The sequence below is a fragment of the Rhea pennata genome, unplaced genomic scaffold, assembly GCF_028389875.1.
Source record: "Rhea pennata isolate bPtePen1 unplaced genomic scaffold, bPtePen1.pri scaffold_40, whole genome shotgun sequence".
Classification (NCBI taxonomy): Eukaryota; Metazoa; Chordata; class Aves; order Rheiformes; family Rheidae; genus Rhea; species Rhea pennata.
The window spans coordinates 2349715-2368758 of NW_026907681.1; the positions used below are offsets into that span (position 1 = coordinate 2349715).

General features: G+C 53.2%; 1 pseudogene; it reads left to right on the forward strand.

The window, feature by feature from the left end:
* The first annotated feature begins 3560 nt into the window (after window positions 1-3560).
* The window catches only part of LOC134154771 (DNA polymerase epsilon catalytic subunit A-like), a 46821-nt pseudogene continuing 31337 nt past the window's right edge, over window positions 3561-19044 (forward strand).

A 19044-nucleotide genomic window follows, 5' to 3' on the forward strand; every position in this document is an offset into this window, starting at 1 on the left:
TGAGGACACTTTTGTTTAAGTATGTGAGAGGCCGGGGTAGGCACCTAGCTGCTGCTTTTGCTTGTGAGGTAGCTATTGCCGTGCTGTCAGATATGCCAGCAGATGGCTTTGATGGAGACTGTGAAGTCACCACTTCCTGAGAACGGGATAGGCAAGCTGCAATTAAATTCCTTTGATACGTATTTGAAACACTTCTGCAACTGTAAATGACAGACAACAAGGAGACACATTATTACTCTCTGTGGCTGTGAGGTCAGTTCAGCCTCTCTGCCTGACAGGGCCCTGGCAGGCCCATGGCTGCTCTTTGTGCTTGTGAGCCCCCTTCTGCCTCAGGCCCTCGTAGGCCAGTGATAGGCGCATGGCTGCTGTCCGTGGTTGTGAGGTGGCTTGTGCAGCAGGGACCCTGTTAGGGGTCACTGGCAGGCCCCTGGTTGCTGTTTGTAGCTGTGAGGTCACTTCTGCCTCAGTGTGTCCGTTAGGCCAGCGTTGCTCACATGGCTGCTCTTTGTGTTTCTGGGGTCACTTCTTCCTCAGTGCCGGACAGGTCGCTGCTGGGCCCTGGCTGCTGCTTGTGGTTGTGAGGTCACTTGGACCTCCGTGCCGCAGAGGCTCGTGCTAGGTCCACGGCTGCTTGTGAGGCCGCCTCTTCCTGAGTGCCTCATGGGTTTCTTATAGGTGCATGGCTATGGTTTGTGGCAGTGGGGTCCCTTCTGCCTGAGGCCCTGACAGGCCAGTGCTATGGCCGTGTCTGCTCTATCAGGCTGTTTGGTTACTTCTGCCTGAGGCCCAGATAGGCCACTGCTAGTAACACGGCTGGTGTTTGTGCTTGTGAGGTCCCTTACGCTGCAGAGTCCGACAGGTCAGTGCCTGCCAGTGAGGTCATTTTTGCAGTAGTGTCTGGCCAGTGCCAGGCCCATGGCTGCTGTTTGTGGTTGTAAGATCATTTCTTGTGGTTGTGTGGATTGTCTCTTTCTAACAGTCCTCGAGGAGAGGTTTGTTCTGTATCTGCAGCTGCAAACCTGTCCCTGTTTGCCCTCCTCATTTCCCTGGGTCATGTCTATAGTTGCTGTGAGTGTCAGAGATGTTGGTGCTGTGGGGTCACAAAGATGACTGAAGGGTTGGAGCATCTCCCATAGGAGGAGACACTGAGAAAGCTGGGACTGTTTCTGCTGTAAAGCAGACTGCTGGTGGGGATCCTTTCCAGGTATCTAAATATCTGACGGGAGGGTTTAAGGAAGATGGAGACCATGACTCTGAGTGGTTCTCTAGCACCCAGCAAGAGGAAGAGAGGCAATGGGCACAAAATGGCAAATCATGACTTTCCACCTGAGGGCAGAAAAACACTTTTTCACTCTGAGGGTAGGTAAGCGCTGGAAGAGGTTCCTCGAGAAGTTGTGGAGTCTTGGCTTGATGAGATACTCCAAACCTGCCTGACCCAGTCCTGGACAACCTGCTCTAAGCCCCCCTGCTTGGTCAGGTGGGTTAGACCAGGGGATCTCCAGAGGTCCCTGCCAATATCATCTATTTTGTCATTCTGTGAAAACAACAAAACTCACACTCAAAACAACCGTTCAGAGAAAACAATGAAGAAACCAGAGGGTTGCTAGCAGCAGCTAGATTGTCTAGGTTGTTTTCAGTGTCTGTGGATGTGGAAGGGAAAGAAAGAGAGGTTTTAATTCCAGATCTGTTCTTTTCATGCCATGTGCATTAAGAAGAAGAAATCACTAGTCAGGATATCAGGATGGAGGCATCTGTGATGCTGCTGACAGGAGGTTGAAGGACTACAGCAGAGGGGCCTGGGTGCAGCAACCGCCTCATCTACCTTGTGCACCTGAATTTGCCCATGTGCTTGTTGCTCGGGCTGCCCTTGTGGGAGCATTTCACTCTCTCTCCTGAGTCAGAGAGCCTGGGAAAAGCAGCTGCTCAGCTGAGGTCTGAGCACCAAGTGCTGGGGGTGCTCGCTTGGTCTGGTGCAAGTACTGTAGGTATTGAGGGATTGTTTAGTTTCTTTTGGGGAAACAGTTTCCTGATGTGAAGAAGTAAAGACTAGTGCTAGACCAGGAGTGGGCAGAAGGGGTGTCCATGAGTCTGTTCTGCACTTTCCTTATTCCTGGCATTTCTGTTGATGTGCATCCAGATACAAGACCCCTTGCACTTCCTTTTCCTCACAACAGCCACACTGTCGGCCGCCTTTGTCACACAGACGTGTTGCTTGCTCATGGCCAACTTGCCCACCCGGATCCCTGGGTCCTTCTCTGGAAAGCTGCTCCTCAGCTGGTCAGTCCCCAACGTGTCCTGATGCCTGGGGATTTTTCTTCTCATGTGCAGGACTTGAGATTTCCCATTGCCAAACTTCATGAGGTTCCTCTCTGCCCCTTTCTCCAGCCTGTCAATGGCCCTCTGCATGGTGCCACAACCTGCCTGGTTGTGCAGTAAATGTGGACCAGGCAGCACTCGTGTGTGCCTGTTGTGGGTAATGGGCTGCAGAGGGCTGTGGGCAAGGAAGTGCAAAGGCTGGAGGGGTAAATGCAGATCTGTGGATTTATACAAGTGCTGTGCAGTGCTGGTGTGTCCACATGAGCAGAGCTGCTCAGCCAAGGGCTCCGTGGGCATGAACCCCTTTTTTGTAGTTGTAGGGGCAGAAAGGATTGCATGTTGGAGTGTATCACAAGGTAACTGCAGGCACCGCTTCTGTGCTCACAGCTCCTGCCCGACCTTTAAAAACGTTGCTTCATTTTGAAATAGAATATCCCCTTTCGGGACTTTTTTTTTTTCCTTTTAATTTCCTTTAAGCTTAGGTACTAGATTTGTTCCTTGATGATTAACAATCATGGAGAAGTTTTCAATGCCCAGTTAGCTAGTAGAGGCAAGAGAGACAAAATTTGGAGTGGATTTTTTTTGTAGTTGTTTTTTAATTCAGCTATTAATCCTCTGGCATCCAAACAAGAAAGCAGGTGAAGGTATTCTCTAATTACAATTTGGCTAACTGCATTTTTAAAGCAAAAAAGGTGTTCCTTGGGAAGCACAAACCCATGTGAAACCTGTAGCAGCTCCCCATCCCTGTGCAGGGAACAGCCCAGGACAGCATCTCCCATGGCATGGGCTGGGACAGTGGTTGAGTGGTGACCCCCCACCACGGGGTGCAGATAGAGCAGAGCCAGGACCAAGGCTGGGCACCATTGAGAAGGGGTTCTGCCCATTTTTGAGGCTAGTCACCTCTGGGAGCCTCTGTCCTGCACCTGAGGGGATGCGCTGGGTCCCCCGGCCCAGATGCAATCCCATCTAACGTGCTGTAGGTGACCTTGCTTGTGCAGGCTGGTTCAACTAGATGATCTCCAGTGGTCCCTTCCAACCTCAACGATTCTGTGATTCTTCCTTTGCCTTTGGTGTGCCAAAATCCTCTTGTCTTTTTCAGCACAGATGCTCCCCAGCCTCTCTGCTCCCAGCCTGAGGCTTTGAAGAGTGTTGGGCTGTGCCGGCTGGTTGTGCTGAACTCAAGAACTCATCATTTGTTAAGGAGAAGAATTTCTTGGAGCTTAGCAGTTCTACACCTACGACAGATGCTGGACAACACTGAATACGCCAGAGGTATAGGAAAACTAGAAAGATTTGTAAAGCTCGAAATGTAATGGAGCTGGTAATACAGAGTCATGGTGGGATAGCTCACATGACTGGAATGCGGTCGTGGATGGCTACGTGCGTTCTAGGAAAGACAGGCCAGGAAGGCGAGGTGGTGAGTTCCTCTTTATGTGAGAGAGCAATTGGAATGCCTCGAGTTCTGCCTAGGAGTGGAGGAGGAGGCAGTCGAGAGCTTATGGGTGAAGATTAAAGGGCAGGCTAGCATGGGGACCCGTTGTGGGTGTCTAAGACAAGTCACCTGACCAAGAAGAGGAAGTCAATGAGGCCTTCCACAGACAGCTGGAAGTAGCCTCCCAGTCACAGGCCCTGGTTCCCATGGCAGACTTCAACCACCCTGACATCTGCTGGAAGGACAGCACAGCTAGGCACAAACAGTCCAGGAGGCTCCTGCAGTACATCTATGGTAACTTCTTGACACAGGTGGTGGAGGAGCCTACGAGGAAGGTTTTCTTGCTGGACCTTGTCTTAAGCAACAAAGAAGGACTGGTTGTAGATATGAAGGTTGGGGGCAGCCTTGGCTTCAGTGACCATGAGGTGGTGGAGTTGAGGATCCTGCAGGAAAGAACTAAGGCAACAAGCAGGACTGCAACCCTGGACTTCAGGAAAGCAGACTTCAGGCTCTTCAGAGACCTAATTGGTGGAGTCTCATGGGTTAAGGCCCTAGACGGAAGCGGGGTCCAAGAGAGCTGGCTAGTATTCAAGCATCACTTCCTCCAAGCTCGAGTGAGGCATCCCAAGGAGAAAGAAGTCCAGCAGATGGGGCAGGACACTGGCATGGATAAGCAAAGAGCTCTTGGCCAAATTCAGACAGAAGAAGAAAGTACACAGAATGTGGAAGCAGGAAGAGGCTAGTTGGGAGGATTATAGGAATGCTGTCAGAGTATGTAGAGATGTGACGAGGAAGCCTAAGGCCCAGCTGGAATTAAGTCCAGCGAGGGATGTTAAGGACAACAAGAAGGACTTCCTCCTATACCGCAGCAGCAAGAGGAAGGCTGGGGAAAATGTGGGCGTGCTGCTGAATGGGGCAAAAGCCCTGGTGACGAAGGCTGCAGAGAAGGCAGAATTACTGAATGCCTTCTTTGCTTCAGTCTCCACTGCTAATGGCAGCCCTCAAGAATCCCAGAGGCTGAAGACAAGGGAGAAAGTCTGTAGAAAGGAAGATTTTCCCTTGCTTCAGGAGGATCGGATTAGAGATCTTCTGGGCAAGCTTAATGTTCACAAACGCATGGGTCTTAATGGGATACACCCACGAGTACTGAGCTGCAGATGCTCTTGCCAGACCACTCTCCATCATCTTTGAAAGGTCCTGGAGAACAGGAGAGGTGCCTGAGGACTGGAAGAAAGCCAATGTCACTCCAGTCTTCAAAAGGGGCAAGAAAGAGGTCCCAGGTAACTACAGGCCAGTCAGCCTCACCTCCATCCCTCAAAAGGTGATAGAACAGCTCATTCTGGATGCCATCTCCAAGCATATGGAGGAAAACAGGGTGGACTGTGAGGTTGATTGAGGATTGAGAACTGGCTGAACGGCAGAGCTCAGACGGTTGTCGTCCGTTGTGCAGAGTCTAGTTGGAGGCCTGTGGCTAGTGGAGTTCCCCAGGGCTCAGGACTTGGTCCCATCCTGCTCAGCTTATTCATCAATGACCTGGTTGAAGGGACAGAGTATCTCCTCAGCACGTTTGCTGACGATACCAAGCTGGGAGGAGTGGCTGATACAGCTGAGTGCTGTGCTGCCATTCAGAGAGACCTGGCCAGGCTGGGGACTGGGGCAGAGAAGAATGTCCTGAGGTCTGACAAGGGCAAGTGCGGAGTGCTGCACTGAGGGAGGAATAACGCGAGGCACCAATACTAGCTGGGGCCTGACCTGCTAGAAAGCAGCTCTGCAGAGAAGGACCTGGGAGTGCTGGTGGACAACAAGTTAATTATGAGCCCGCAACGTGCCCCTGTGGCCAAGGCAGCCACAGGTATCCTGGGGTGCATTAGGAAGAGGTTAGAACCTCATTAGGGTCTTGGCAGCAGCAGCAATGTTGTCTGTGATGTTCCTTTTCCCACACTGGCTCTTTTTGCATGCATTCAGATGTGCCCATGTGTAGTAAGAGCACCTGTGGAAGATCTGGTGAGGACTCAGGCAACTGGCAGAGCACGTGAGAGCAGCCCCAAAGGGTGCTCTCTACCCACTGACCAATCCAGTCAGGGCGGACATGCATATTGCCCTTTGTCAATGATGTCTAGCTGCTTTGCAGCCAGTTGCTACTCCAGCTGCATACGGTCGAGATGAAGAAATAGCTCTAGTCTGACCAAGTGTGTAACTCTCCTCAGTGTGTATAAGGATCTGAAGGGAGAGTGTCAAGGGGATGGGGCCGGACTCTTGTCGGTAGTGCCATGCGGCAGGACGTGAGGCAACGGGCACAACCCGAAACACAGGCAGTTCTGCCTGAATATGAGGAGGGAGTTCTCTACTGTGAGAGTGACAGAGCACTGGAACGTGTTGCCCACAGAGGTTGTGGAATCTCCTTCTCTGGAGCTATTCAAAGCGCGCCCAGATGCACCCCTGTCTAACCTGCTGTAGGTGACCCTGCTTGAGCAGGGGGGTTGGACTAGAAGATCTCCAGAGGTCCCTTCCAACCTTACCCGTTCTGTGAAAAGGGCCTTTAGGGGACGCGGAGTGACTCCTGGCTGGCCATCCAACCTGGGTGTCCAGCAGCTTCCCAGCTGTGACCGCTCTGCGCGGTTCCCGGGGCTCCCCATGCACTTTGGAGTAGAAGTCATTCATTAAAGTGAGGTCCTCCTGAATGGCTGCACAACTCTCTGGTGTATCAACCGCTTACGAAAGCCCCATAAACAGCACCTGCTGCCCTACTGCCCTTACGCACTGAGCCCATCCATTCATTGTAGAGTTACCTTTCTTATGCCATGCTGAGTATTCCCAGTCCCCTTCTGGGGAAAATATGTGTGGAAAGGGCTCCGGGGAGGATTTTCTCCATCACCTTCTCAGGGATCAAGCTGAGGCTGACATGCAGACAGGCTGCCAGGTCTGCATCCTCCTTCTTGCCGTGCTTGTGGGTAGGAGTGATTTTTACTTTCTTCCAGAGCTCAGGAACCTCCCCCAGTTTTACATACGCTTTTCAGGGAGTACTTCATACCAATTTTCCTACCGGTTACAATTTCATTATTCGCTCTGCGCTTGCACTTTCACCTTCCTGTTAATTAGCTTACGAAGTGGAGAAGAGGCGGTGACATCATTATCATGGCATTTCCATCTCATTATTCATTTAGGGGTGTCTAGGATAACATGTTAATAAGCCTTCATGAACCGACAGTCACTTGTGGGTTATTCCGCTGTTTTTGAGTTGCCTACCTCTCACATTCTTTGACGTGCTGTGGTTTCAGCAAGGTCATTCTGCTGCAGCTGGTTATCCCTTGCAATGCTGTTTTTCTCTCCGCCTTGGCCTTGAGTCGTGTTAACTATTTGCAGGGGTTTCCTCTCAGCATCGCTCCAGCATCGCCATGACAACAGCCAGCTCCCTCAGCATGCAGACTGATGCCTGTCCAACTGGTCTACAAGTCGCTGAGGCCTAGTATGAGCTGGGGTACTGCCTCCCTCCTCCCTGGGACCTTTCTGCAGCCCACAGCTAACTGCTAAAACTCATCGCAGGTTGAAAGGGTCAGCGGGTACACCTGGAACGGGTGAGTGAGTTCGATGGACTGCTCCCAAGATGGCTGGGGATCAGAAGTGCTTGCTGGGTGAGGCAAGGGGGCTTGTTCAGCCTGGAGAAGAGCTTTCAAGAGCACCTCAGGGCCTGGGAAACCTACTCTGCCACCATAGCTGACCCTGCTGGGAGCCAGAGGTTGGGCTAGAGGCCGCCGGAGGTCCTGCCTTGCCTCAGCAAGCCTGTGATTCCTTCCGCTCCAGCTCTTCTCTTGCTGATGTTGGAGAAAGCACTGAGGTTCCGTGGGACCATGGAAGTACATCAGACACAAGCACGATCTGCCCTGGGTCCTGCTTTGCTTCACCTCTTAGTCTCTTTCTCACTCTTTTCCCCAGTCTAAGTTCTTCCCTCTTGCCATCCACATAGCCTTGCCTCCAAACAGCCCGTCTCTGTTTGCCCTTTCCCCACAGGGAAAGGTTTTGCTTGTCTTGAACCGTCTTCTGGTGTTTTTGAGACACCTTTGAGATGGTAATTCCTACCTTGGCCAGCAATGCCATTACACTAGCAGCTCCTGCTAGTAGTGGTGCTGTGCTGCAGTTAGTTCTGCCCGCTGTTATCTTGTCAGAGGCACCACAAAGTGTGGGTGAGCTGTCTGCACACACACATGAGCAGCTGACACCAAAGAGCTTCTGTCTGGTGGAATCCTGAGAAGCCCGGGGATTCAGCCAGCGGCACCTTCATGAGGATTTACAAGCAGAAGGGGCAAGTCGTGGGAAGAGGACTGCTGTGCGTCAGGGCAGGCTGGGACCTGACAGGCTGAGGCGTGGCAAGAAGGGCCTGGGTGTTACAAGGGTGCTGTGGGAGCCTGTGGTGTGCACCCGAGGTGCATAAGGCCAGATACACACGGGTCTGTGCTGGGAGGAGGGTGGCCGTGCAGACCAGGGGAGTTGCTATGCCCCTTGACTCAGCACTAACATGTCTGATTTGGGGGCTCCCAGGAGCTTTCCTTGGCAGTGGGAAACAGCATGAGAAGAGGAGAGCCACAAAGTGCAGCTTAGTTAGTTTGTGAGGATGAAGAAACGTCGCCTGAAGGGTGGTGCTTTGGTGTAAGAGGTCCCCCTGAGGCAGTGAGTGTGTCATCATCCTGTGGCTTTGTGTTTCAAGGAGCAGCCAGTAAGAGGGAAGAGACATCAGTGAAGGCAGGGAGATGCCAGGGTGAGAGCAAGGTGGGGAAGCAGGCTAGCGATCTACAGGGACACACGCACAAGAGGCGTGGGACAGCATAGGGCAGCCTGTGCTGGAGACAGCAGAGGGCTCTGGCAAGGCTGAAAGCCTCCATCGGAACTGAGGGCTTGGTGCCCTCGGCTAGGGCTGTTGTGTGTGCCACCAGGGCCAACCAGGAGACACCGGGGCCTTGCCGTTCCCTCGCCCCACTGGGCAGCCTGCAAGGTGTTGTGTCCTTGCCCTGCACTCGCCATTGCACGCCCCCACCCTCACACTGCCCCCAGGAAGAGCCTTGAGCAATGTGCAACGGAAAGGAACTCCCTTCCCAGGGGCTGGGTGTCCGTGCCTGGCCATTTTGCTTGATGAAACACAGGAAGAGGTTACGTGGTGTCAGAGCCACCTGCGCATTTCCTCTGCCTGCCTGTGATTGGGGATCACAATGTTCTGCTCTCATCAGCCCCCCTTGTTGCTAATGGCCTTCAGGGGGACCCATTCACGCTCTGCAAACCTTTGGGCTGGGCTTCTGACTTTGACTTCTTGACCATTTGGTTCAATCTGCTCTCAGAAGCTGAGTCCATGCACTCAGCACCAGAACCCCATGGGGCTCATTAAAATGCAGAAAGCCCTGATGAACCACCGCTCTCCCTTTAATTTTCTTCAAGGCTTGTACGGCTAAATGCAGAGGTTTGGGGAGTGTCCCAGCTGAAAGACAGTCTTCCCTAATACGCCCATCTCTCTGCTTCTAGTGTGCTTTCTTCTCCTCCTTCTGCTTCTGCAGCTTCTGCTGCTGCTGCTTCTGCTTCTTTTTCAGCTTGCAGAATAAGGGAGAGCAACATTCTCCAATTGGTATGGATCCAGGGTGTCTCCTCATGAAGTCAGGACACATCAAAAAGCACTGTCCTGGAGATGAGACACTGTATGTGTTGTCCCAAATCTGGGTTCTGTTACCCGGTGTGGAAGCAACCAATAGACACACGGTGTCAAGATGTTTGTTTATTTCATTTCTGCGCAGAGATGGGTGCTAGGTGATAAATCCACAATGCTGGCACACTTTCTCCCCCTCTTATTCTTGATTTATACACACTTTTCAGGGAATACTTTATGCAAATCTTTCTATTGGTTACAGTTTCATTACATCAGGTAATCGCTCTGCGCTTGTGCTTTCACATTCCTGTTAATTAGCATTGGAAGCGAAGAAGAGGTTGTAACATCATTATCTTGTCATTTCCATCTCATTATTCATTTAGGGGTGTCTAGTTTAATATGTTAATAAGCCTTAATGAACCTAAGGTGAATTCTGGGTTACTCTGACGTTTTTGTCTTACCTCCCCCTCACATTCTTCAAAGCGCTGTGGTTTCATCAAGGTTATTTAGCCAGAGCTCGTTATCCTTTGCAGTACTGTTTTTCTTTCCGCCTTGTCCTTGAGTCCTGTTAACTATTTGCAAGGTTTTTTCACAGGATTTCTCCAACATTAGTGCTGACTTGCCAAAGCGGACACCCAGCCACCGGGAACCTAAGTGGCAGAGCAGCAGGGGCGCGGGCGGCTTCTAGCCCTGCTTGTGCCGCAGGCACTGTGACTGCGTTGCCGGCCCGTACCTGACACTCGCTTCCTCTGCTAGACACCAAGCCAGCATCTCACAGCTCTTCTCGGTGCCACCAGCACTGGGCACGCAGCGCCCTGCCTTCTGCCCTGTGAGGATGAACACACACCGCTGAACTTCCTGGCAAATGGGATCCTGCCCAGTGTGCAGTGCTGCACAGATCACTTGTCCCTGCACATGCCCAGCTCTCTGTGGCCCAACATGTCCATGTCGCCAGGGGTGCAGTCATGGTCGCAGTTGAACACAGCACTGCAAACTGCTAGCCCCTGCAGGGTCATGGGGGACATGATGAGAACAGGACATGCACCTGGTAGTCCTACACTGTGGCTACAGAGGGGACGGGGCACCCCATGTGCTTCCCCATCTCTGCATAGGTGCCAGCCCTTGCAAGCTGCCTGGAGTCAGCAGCTGTTAAGCGTGCCTGCGGTGGCCCTACTCTAGCATGGCTTTCCTTGGTGTGTCCTCCGGAGTAGACAGTCAACCCTCTTCTCCATTTCCTGCCATGGGAACTGAGCCAGGGGCAGCTGTGCTCACTAGGATTCCCCACGTCTCTGCATCCGCCAGCAAGCTCCGCTCAGTCTCCACACATCTCCCCTCCCGTGATCCCTCACTCAGCAGCCCGCAAACAGTGCCCAAGGCAGGCAGGGGGATCCCTGCCACAAACTGGTAGCGGCAGAGGAGAGCTACAGGCACCAACATCACGTCCACGTGCAGCTCCGCACTGTCTGTCCCGGGGTCCCTGCTGGCAGCTCCAGTTATCTCCACACATCTCTGTAACACACCATCCTCTCCATTCCTCTTTCCGGGCCCACCTCACCTCAGGGCAGGTCTCTATCGTCTGCGCAGGGCAGACCTCCACCCACGCAAGGAGGCGGAAGGTGCTCCCGCCGCAGGAAGCAACCAGCAGAGATCATGCTGTTTGTAGGAAGGCAGAGCTATGCTTTGACAAAGGGTCACACAAGCGTATGCACATGGAGATGAGACCACATGCATTCTCATGGAGAGTCACGTGCAGCTGTGCACACATGCATTTGCACATGCATGCACACAGGGGCACACACACACACACACTGGGACAGTGCACACAGGTTCACACCTGTGCTCATACCACCACGTACGCATGCCTATTCACACAGGGACATGCAAGCCGTGACTTTGCACTGCTGTGGAAAGCACCCCCTGGCAGCACTTTGCTGAATCTGGAGCTGGTTCTGCAGGCAGCACACAGGGCAGAGCTGCTGTCCCACGTACCCAACAGGCTTGAGCCAACCTTTGCTCTTTGGAAACGACCAAATCCTGTCGAGAATGGCAGTGGCAGGGAAAAACTCCAGCGCTGAGTCCTCACACCAGGGTCACCACTATCCCCAAATCACCTGCCTCCTGAAAGCTCCGATCTGCTTCAGTGCAACAGCAAGATGCATTCTGCCTTCAAAGTCATTTCTCCACGGGTTCTTGCTGCTTTTAATCACAGATTGCCGAAAGCCTGAGGTGGGCAGGAGGTTTGCAGGCCTCTAGTCCACCCCTCTGCTCTAGGCAGGGCTAACTCCACGTAAAGCAGGCTGCTCAGGACCTTGTCCAGCTATGTTTTGAACCTCTCCAAGGACACAGGGCTCCTGCCTCTCTGGTGCCTCTCCCAGGGCTGCACCACTCTCAGGCACAAGAACAGTTTCCTTTCTACCAGTCCTAATTGCCCCAGGGGCACCTCAGGCCAGCTGCCTCTCGTGCCTTCACTGAGCACCTCTAAGAAGAGTCTGCCTCCATAGCCTCCTCCGGGTGCTGGATCACTGTCTTAGATCCCCCTTCATTATCCTTTCCCGAGACAGAACAAACGCAGCTCCTTCAGCCTTTCCTCCTAGGTTGTGTTCTCCAGCCCTGACCATCTTCATGGGCTCTGCTGCACTTGCTCCAGCTTACTGGCAGCTCTCATGGTCCCTGCACAGGGCACTGCATTCCAGATGTGGCCTCGCTGTTGCCACCGAGAGGGGATTCATCTGGCTCAACATCTCTGTGAGAAGACTTCTGGGGATAGTGGAAGGCTCCGAGACTCTCTGTGCGAGAGAGGCCATCAGCCAGGTCTGACACACTGGCCAGGTGATGCCGGGTGGCGGCTGCAAGCCATGTCCACACTGGCAATGCTCGAGGCCAGCCCAAGCTCTTCCACAGACCAGCTTGGTAATTTCAAAAGCACTTGGCCAAAACCACTGCAAACTCATCCTAGCTCTCATGGCACCCCTTGAAAAAGCTAAGATCCTGCCCCAGTGCACCAGGCCATCTGCACTCTGGCCATGCAACAGGCCTGGGGCAGCTGCCACATCTGAAAGTGCCCCACCAAAGTCATGCGGTTGCCTCGAAAGACGAAAAGCTGAGAGAGTGCCTCTCCTCCGCGACAGAGCCCAGCATCAAAGGCACGGTCTTCTTCCCGCTTCTCACTTGCAGAGTCTGGCAAGGTCCAATCTGTTTCCCGCAAGCTTTGGGGCAATACAAAGCTGATCTGCCCTCTGCTACAAAAAGCTGCAGCTGGCAATAATAGCCCTGGCAAACAAGGGGGTGAATGTCAGAGCCTCCCCTGACCTGATCTGAGAGTGCCCTCTCCCGCCCTGAACATCCAAAACCACAGAGGCCTGACGCTGCTTGTCAGGGCAGGCAGAGCATGGCGCACCTGCCTGGCTAAGGCCATAGGGCCCTGCCCGGTACGACGTGCCAAGCTCCCCAAGCTCCGCTGAGCCTGCCGCACAGCACTGCAAAGGTGACCTAACATGCAGTCCCAATGTGTCTGGGATGCAGCTATGGTTGCCTCATCGGGAGCCAAGGACAGTGCTGGGCCTGGAGGAGGGAACACAGGAGTCCCCATGCAGGCAGCGGGGACCACCACACAGGACAGCTTCCTTTGCTGGGTCCATCTGGATGAAGGAGCAGTTGGGAAGCCCTTGCAGAAAGTCTGCTGCTCATCTACTGCTCCAAGAGGCCACCCAAAGCAAGCAAGACAAGAGAAGAGAAGGGAGAAAGGCGGGTCGGAGCCTCACCTCGGCTGTGTGTGTGTGTGGGGGGGGAGAGCGGAGGCGGGGGGGGGTGGTTGTGGGCTATGTACACCCCGACATCGCACACCTTGCTTGGTGACTGTGTCACGCCCTTGACTTTGGTGAGGACAGAGCTCTGCGGGCTTGTCTCCCATTCCTGGTAGCCCTTCTGAAGGATGACAGGAAAAGGCGCTATCAGTGATCTCCTCGCCTCTGGGACCCAGAGTGCTGCATCTGTACTACGGGATACTTGGTGGGAACCGTCTGTGTTGCAACTTTTGTATCCATACTACATGATACTTGGTGGGAACGGTCCCTGCTGTAACTTTTGGGTGTCTAGAACACTACCGCTGTGTTAAGCAGAATACGAATAAGTAACTAACAAGGTCCTGGAAATCTGTGAGAAAGAACAGCGAACAGATCCGGTGGCTTCCAGCCACAGAATAACTGTGAGAAACAGTCAACCAGAAGGTCTGAAGTTGAAGAGTAATGAAATAGCAAACCCCAAAGTCAATGTGGCCCCCAAAATAAATCTGCACACGCGCGCAGTGTCATAGCCCGGTTATGCAACCGGGGCGGAGTTGGGCTAAACTCCCTGTGGTGCAGAGCAACCCTGCAAGCCCCACAACAGACCCTGCAGGCAGCAGGGTACCTGCGCTTCCTGACAGCACAGCTGCACGACAAAGCTCTCAGGCCACAGCCACAGCTCACACGACACACACAGCAGAGCCAGCAGAGGTTACAAGCATTGCACTTTTATTACATGCAGAGAGAGCTGACAAGCGGCAGCTGCTTCCTGATGCAGCATCAAGCCCGGAGCCTTTGCAAACGCACATTGTTTTGCACAAGGCAGAACAGCCCAAGCATATGGAATGCATGGAAGTGCCTGAGCTTGCCCCAGGGCAGAGAGCGAGAGAGCTGCAGGGCACAGCTGGTGTCTTGGTGCTGCAAGAGCAGGCAATCAGTGGCCTGAAAGGGCTCCGAGGAGCCCTGGGAGTGGGCCGTGCTCAGTGCTGCAGAGGAAGGCGAAAAACCCCCAGGCACTGCTGCCAATCTGTGCTGGGGGAAAATTCCTTCCTGACCCCAAAGCTGGCGATCGGCTGTTCCCTGCGCATGTGAGCAAGGCCTGCCTCCCGGCCAGCCCTGCGACGCTTCTCACGCCCACCGGGGCACACCAGCGCTGCCCAGCTCCTTTCCTCTCTTTCTCAAACTGAAGCCACTTTAGGGGCTCCAGAGCATGGCAAAATTTAAGAAAGAAAAAAAGAAAAGGAAGAAAAAAAGAAAGGAAGAAAAAAAGGAAGAAAAAAAGAAAGGAAGAAAAAAAGAAAGGAAGAAAAAAAAGCAAAAACCAGACCTGATAGAGCCTGGGGGAAAAAACTCTTTCCTGGGCGCTGCAGGAGACCAGCTGGCCGGGTGCTCCAGAGTGTTGCCCGAGACCTATGACACTGATGATGAGCACTTGGAGCATCTTCGCATCGCATGGCCTGCATTTCCTGGGTGCTGCATGTGGCGCCAAAGCAGATAGGCATGGGGATCTTTGGAAGGGTCTCCGGCTCCGAGAGTGGATGCCCTTGCTCTTTGCGGGCCATCGAGTTAACTTTCTCCACTGATCTCCAGCTGAAAAGGCCTGGAGCCCTTGCGGAGCTTGAGGGGCGTGTGAGGGGTCTTCTCCCGCTCCCAAGGGCTTGCTCCGGTCTCTGAAAGACCAAAGTTACATCCGGCTTTGAAGCCGAGCCTGCTCGGAGCACAGATTGGATCGGAGGGCCTCCAGCGAGCTCTTCCAACAGAAAACCTTCCACGATCGGATGGTGTACAAGGGCTGAATCAGCTGTGAGCTTCAGCGCGCTGCCTGCCCGTGAGCAAATGCCTGGGCACAGTCTGCGCTCGCACAAGAATGGCTGCTGACAGTGGTGGCAGGGGTCACTTCCATTTCCCACAGGAGGCATGCACAGGCCAGCTGTGCCCAGCAGCGCCACACGAGTACAGCAACAAAAGCAGAAAGCCTGCTTGCCTTGGCCCCTTTGCGTCAGCTCAGCTGAGGCAGCTTAGAAGAGACCTGGAGCTGGCAGATGCTGACCTCCCTCTGCTTTCCTGAGAGTGAAAACACTGTGAAAACCTTGCTGTCACTTGGTATTGCTCTGTGCGTCTTTGGAGGAGTGCCAGGCGGAAGAGGAAGAGGATCCACAGTCTTTCTGAGGCTGAGGCAAGCCAAAGAGCCAGTCTTAGAGCCGGTGCTGGAAGGGGTCAAGGGCTGCAGGAGGAAGGGGTTGGTCGTGCCTATTTGTGTTGGGGAAGAGGCAGCCGGCACAGGAGGCAGCGTTAGGCAGTGTTAGGGAGTGAAGCAGCAGACATAGGCACTTTCCAAGCCTGCGAGGCACGGGGCACGGCCACGGCAGGGAGTGCTGTGAGCACCAAAGCAGGGCAGAGAAGGTGCAAAGCAAGAGCTGGCAGTAAGGTCAGAGGAAGGCCACAAAGAGGTCTCCATACCAAAGGGAGGTGCAGCTGCTGAGCACGTCCATCGTTTGGCGGCCTGAGGTGCAGGCAGCCGTGCCCCCGCAAGTCCTGCGACGTCGCGCTGGGTGGCCGTCGAGAGCCCTGCTGCCCTCGTGGCGGTGGGTGCGCCTGCGCCCAAGGACAGCCTGCAGAGAGCCTCGGCCCTGGGCGGCAGCCAGCTGCGAGCCGGCTGCGGAGCCTGGCAGAGCGGCAGGGGCGCGGGCGCCTTATAGCCCTGCTCGTGCCGCGAGCACTGTGACTGCGCTGCCGGGTCACAGTGCTGCGACATGGGGGCCCCGGGGCCGCGCTGCAGCCTCCCTGCCAGCCGTCTGCCGGCCCGGCGTCGGCGTGGCACAAGGCCCCGGGACTGCCGGCCCTGCTGCAGCCCCTGTGCCCAGCACCCCAGGGCAGCTGCGCCTCCTGCTGCGGGGCCGTGCCCGGGCCATGGCCCAGGATGCCTGCTGGCCCCTTGCTCTGTGTCAACGCGCCCCACGCTGCCCCAGGCTTGTCCCAGGTCACTGCAGAAAGGGCAAGAGTCCGCTCCCATGCTGCCATTGGGAAGTGGCATCAAGGGCCATGGCACCCCCTCCCTAGGCCATGGCCTGTTGCTGAAAGGGACAAACCTTCAAGAGCACCCTCAGAGGTGTCCCGCCCAGAGCATCCCCTGGTGTCCAACGGGACCTCGAAGATGGGCCAGCCTTTTGGTGCCTGTTCCATCCTAGCAGAGGACTCTCCTCCCCAGTGCCACGACCCATCTTTGGCGCCCGTGCCCGACACTCACTTCCTCTGCTGCACACCAAGCCAGCATTTCAGAGCTCTTCTCGGTGCCGCCAGCACTGGGCACGCAGCGCCCTGTCTTCTGCCCTGTGAGGACAAACACACAACGCTGAACTTCCTGGCAAATGGGATCCTGCCCAGTGTGCAGTGCTGCACAGATCACTTGTCCCTGCACATGCCCAGCTCTCTGTGGCCCAACATGTCCATGTCGCCAGGGGTGCAGTCATGGTCGCAGCTGCATACAGCACTGCAAACTGTTAGCCCCTGCAGGGTCATGGGGGACATGGTGAGAACAGGACATGCACCTGGTAGTCCTACGCTGTGGCTGCAGAGGGGATGGGGCACCCCATGTGCTTCCCCATCTCTGCATGGGTGCCAGCCCTTGCAAGCTGCCTGGGGTAAGCAGCCGTTAAGCGTGCCTGCAGTGGCCCTACTCTAGCAGGGCTTTCCTTGGTGTGTCCTCCAGAGTAGACAGTCAACCCTCTTCTCCATTTCCTTGCATGGGAACTGAGCCAGGGGCAGCTGTGCTCACTAGCATTCCCCACGTCTCTGCATCCGCCAGCAAGCTCCGCTCAGTCTCCACACCTCTCCCCTCCCGTGATCCCTCACTCAGCAGCCCGCAAACAGTGCCCAAGCCAAGGCAAGCAGGGGGATCCCTGCCACAAACTGGTAGCGGCAGAGGAGAGCTACAGGCACCAACATCACGTCCACGTGCAGCTCCGCACTGACTGTCCTGGGGTCTCTGCTGGCAGCTCCACACATCTCTGTAACCCGCCATCCTCTCCATTCCTCTTCCCAAGGCCCACCTCACCTCAGGGCAGGCCTCTGAGGTCCCAGGAGCCCTGAGACGCTTCTCATGCCCACCGGGGCACACCAGCGCTGCCCAGTTCATTTCCTCTGGAAAAGGTGCTGCAAGCCGTCAAGGACTTGTACCTACTGAAACCTATGAAGAAAAGGAAAGTTAATAACCAAAAAATAAACATAAAGTATACACTCAAATGGATCAGGCCTGATGACATTTTGATCAAATTACCCAAAGCCATTTCAACAGCAACACACATTTTTCTTGCTATCAGCAAAATGTACTCTGTGGCATTTTGAAAGGGAGTGGGTTTTCAAAGAGCTAAGATCTAAGTTTTCTGTGGGTCCAGAAATAAGTTTTCAAAATCTTGAGTTTTACGTGTTGGGAAAAAACTGAGCAATGAGGTTCACAGGGATTGTCACTGTAGAGATAGAAAAAGTCCAACTGTGAAGCCTCAAAAAAAAAAAAAAAAAAATTCCCAGACCACTCTTAGACAAACTTAGAAGCTATCACATCAAGAGTATTACAAAGTTGAAAGAGCTGTTATTTGTAAACCTACAGGTCTTTGAACCAAAGGCATAGCCTATTAGTATGTATTATTAACATAACTGAAAAAAGAAAAACAAAATCACAACAATGATTTTGGACAGTTTCAGAGGCCATTTTTAAACCAGAGTGAATGATTTCTGCTCTCCTGTTACATAGGGCTCAATAAAACTATAAAGATTTGACAGGTTAAGAGAATAAACATTGCAATGAAGTGAGCTATCCCCAGCTTAGCTATAAACATTCAATATTTCCTCTGAGAAAGGATAAAGTAAACTAAAAATAATACGAAACAAACAGGAATGGAGAATTTTTAAGATTTTTGCTAATTTTGATCTTTTAACTTATGTTTTCCAGAGATACTATGTAACTCAATGTACTCATTCTCCAAGTCCTCAAGAATTTGAATTTGTCATAATCACTAATAGAAAACTGAGCTGTTTTCACAAACCAAGGTATACATTGACTCTTCCACGCTATTCATCTTTCTACTCCTGTGGTCAAGTACCTTGCAGTGATTATCGCTAATTTGTTCAAGCGGTGAGGAAATATTAACTATCACAAGTTCTCAGCAGAGACTGGACAATAATTATCAACAGATGGCTGGCAGTACAGTTTGGGGAGAGAGAAAGAAAGTGCCCTTCCTTCCAAAACATCCCCCACTGAGAAGTCCTCAGCAACTCAATGGTCATAGTTTTGGTTAAAATCAGATTTATGTTAACCACCTGTTTTCTCCCCACGTTTTTCTTTAATATTTGCTTATTTAATTATGATGAGGAAGCACAAACCCTGTACATCCCATCTATCTTATAATGATGACATTCATATCTGGAAAAAAACAACAACTTTGGTAATTTACACTCTTATTAAAATAATACTAGTATTGGGTCATTAGAAAGGATCCAGTTCAAGAAGTTCAACTGAATACAAACAAGGAAATTCAAAAAAACAGTGTGCTCCTCCTAGTTTATTTACAAAAGCCTTAGCAGCGGCCAACACAGAAGAGGCTTGCTTTAGTAGCGGGGGCTGTGCCCAAGGGGCCGCTGACAGAGCACAGCCTGGGCAAAAGGCAGCGGTGCTTCCTACGTGCTCCCAACACCGCCCGAGCACCACGGAAGGACAACGCAATCCGGGCTGCTCAAGCTGGCAGTGCCGGCTCGCAGCTGGCTGGGGCCCAGAAAGAAACTTCCCAGGAGCCTCCCAACTTCCACACTGCATATGCTTAAAACCCCAAACACACGGTTCGTACAGCCGTGCAGAAAGCGCTTCCTGTGCACGACCTCCACAGTGCAGTTTT